The sequence below is a fragment of the Morus notabilis genome, unplaced genomic scaffold (genome assembly GCF_000414095.1).
Source record: "Morus notabilis unplaced genomic scaffold, ASM41409v2 Scaffold756, whole genome shotgun sequence".
In the NCBI taxonomy this organism is placed as follows: domain Eukaryota; kingdom Viridiplantae; phylum Streptophyta; class Magnoliopsida; order Rosales; family Moraceae; genus Morus; species Morus notabilis.
The window spans coordinates 106039-109173 of NW_010361110.1; the positions used below are offsets into that span (position 1 = coordinate 106039).

The 3135-nt window shown below is 31.9% G+C and overlaps 1 pseudogene; it reads right to left on the bottom strand.

The window, feature by feature from the left end:
• The window catches only part of LOC21387625, a 1717-nt pseudogene extending 1488 nt beyond the window's left edge, over window positions 1-229 (bottom strand).
• Between the last annotated feature and the right edge of the window lie 2906 nt (window positions 230-3135).

Genomic DNA, 3135 nt, shown 5'->3' on the forward strand with positions numbered 1-3135 from the left:
GAAAGAGTGAACTTGACTTCAAGAAAGCTCCTTCCAAATGAAACACTACAGCCTGGTTTGGTACTACTTCTGCTGATATTTGATTAAGAGAGGATGAGCTTTGGAACTTCAAGCGCGACGTGCTGGCGGTGCTGAGCTTCCATGGCGGGCTAAATTGGCTCCCCATTCTTGTGGCCAGAGCTCTAAACCTGAAGAAAAAGGCCTTCAAGTTGAGAAGTTCTCTAGCCATTTTTCTTGCTTATGAAGGCAATGTTGGACAATAATGCAAGGAGGCATTCTTATACAAACAGAAATAACATGTTGGTCTAAAAGTATGGAAAAGAGAAAAAAAGGCCTTACACGTGGAGAAAACAATATTTACTACACACAACCTAGGTAAGACACTCCTTTATAATTTATAGAGCAGAATAAGATAATAGGGCCATCTCTTTTGACCATTTCTCGCGTGGTTTTTCAAGTTATTTTCGCAAAAGACAATTTCTTTGGACCCTTTTAGTTAATAGATTTGAATAGAAAATTTAAACATAAATTTAAATTTTTGTGAGAGAAAAAAATATAATAAAAAAATTTAAATTGTAATTCAAATTTATAAAACAAACGGGTTCTTTACCGCTGTAAAATAAAGAATGTCAAAATAATACACGAATCATAACCAAGAATCAAGTTGAATATGCTTCTGAGTTTTATGTTTGTTGTCCACTTCCTCACGTAAACTAAGTTGTGTTCACCACATCTCAATCAAAAGGAGCTAGAAAAAGTTCCATGATATTCATTGTTATGCTTCAATAATGAGAGCAGTTAAATTCTTTCGTGTCTCCTCTTGCTTTGTCAACTGGAATTAAAAGGGAAAAAAATCCTTTGTCACTGTATGGTATGGCTAGCTAATCAACATTTGACGATTTGCTTAGAATAATACATATTGCAATAAATGTTTTGTGTCTATGCTTTAGACTTTGAGAATTCTACATGAAAAGATAGAAAAAGATTACTTGTATTTTTGGACTCATGACAATTGACAATTAGTTGCTTAGCCATTTTAAGACTAGTTATGAGGGGTCATTATCCTCTTAACTGTATAGAAGTTGATTGACAAACTTATTCCAAGCTCAACAAGAGATAAATGTTACATATCTATGTTGAAATTGTTAAGTTGTGGAGCCTATCTAATTGTTGGTCACAAACCGTTTTTCTGAGGTTTGTGCAAAAACAACACTTTGACCAACCTACTAAATTTCTTGTATAACCTGTGTGATAGCATATTAACTCTTTATTAAGAGTGAAAAATCACTATAATTCTTCTTGGGTTTTTTTTTTTTTTTTTTTTTTTCCTATCCTATTATACTCGGTATCATATATTATGGTTTCTAATTATAGCAATAATTACTGCACGTGTACGTAACTATCTAACTATTATTGGACTTTTCTTTAGGAACTAATGTATCAATTAATCAAACTCTCGTATGGGCACTAGGCGTGCAACCACTAGAACGTTCAAGGAATGACCAAACGAGCAACTCGAGGAACAAGTCATTTTCCTCATCCAAGTACATGATTTCCCATTCAAAATGAGCAAATTAATTTCTGTCAATCACAAGATTTTTTTATTTCAACCCTTTGAAGTTGACAGCATAACTATGCCAATATATATATTAAATGTGCGTATTTTTCTTATACGCTTTCTTTCCAACTTGTTAATTATTTATTTATTTGGATAAATAAAACCTCACAAAATAGGAGGAAAGTAGATGAACGTTATATTTTATTGTTTGCTTAAGCAGCCATCATTTGAATATAATTGATATTAACTTTGTCCTCATCAACTAATTATTGATAAGCTTAATTCACATTTTCACAGTGTGTCATTCACTATAACAAATAAGAAAATTGACGACGCCTATTTAATGACGTTTTTAAGAAATCGTCGTCTAATGTGCTAAAAAAATGCAGTATAAAAACAAAAAATCTGTACGCGCACATTAGACGATGGGTTTTAAAAACCGTCGTCTAATGTTAAAAAATTTTAACAAAAAAAGGTAGACTTTTTTCCGCTCATTTTTTCTGAAAATTTTTAAAGCTTTGATAGCTCATCTATAACTTCGAGCATTCTCTTACAGACTATAAGTTTGTTATCTCAAATATCTCAAACTCTCCAAAGCGCTCTCTCTCTCTTCCTCACACCCTAACTCTCCTCTCAACACTTCAAATTTTTTCTCTCAAATCTCATCTCTTCTACACTCCTCACTCCCATTACTATACGTATTCCTTGCTCCCTCAACTTGGCCGCCGCCTCCAAGAGCCTCACAATCATGCTCATACGTCGTCGGCCGTCGTGACCTCGCCTCCATATCCGCCATTACACCATGAAATGGGTACTTTGTTAATCTTTAGAAATTTCTTTTCTTTGAGATTAGTTTTTTTTTTTTTTTTTTAGATTTAAAGTTTTCTTTCAAATAATTAGGTATTTTTCTTGTTAGATTTCGTAGAGAGACTTTTAGTTTTGAAATATTTGTGTTACATATATATATTGATTATGTATGAGAAGGTGAATTTGTAACATGTTTTTTTGAATTTTTCATGTGTGTTGTTCAATGATTTGTGATAAATTCGAAGAAATACTTTTTTTTTAGCAAAGAATTAGTTTCCAGAAAAAAAATATGAATATTTTTTAAAATTTTTTAATACTTTTAACGACGGTTTTTACAAAAACCGTTGTTAAACGTTGATATTAGATGACGGCTTTTCAGAAAAAACAGTCGTCTTATGTGCCTTTTTAAATTCTTATGGTTTCTCACGCATGTATATCCTTTAGATATTTAACGACTCTAAATCAACGGTGAATTTTAAACCATCATTGTACCTTTTGACGATGATTTTTAACCGTCGCCTTATCTCTCATTTGTTCTAATGCTTGTTTATCACTATTATGTTTTTGAGGGTGTGAAAACAAAGCCATGTCAAAGAACTAAAAGAAAAAACCAGTTGAGAAAAATTAAATTCATTGATATGGACTCAATAAACTCTAAGCAAACAAAAAAGATTGAGAGTCTTCAGATTCTTGTCTCTTGTCTAAAAAGGTTGCATTTTCAAATGCAAAAGTTTGTTTGTTTGTTTTTTTTTTTTTTTTTTTTTCCCTTA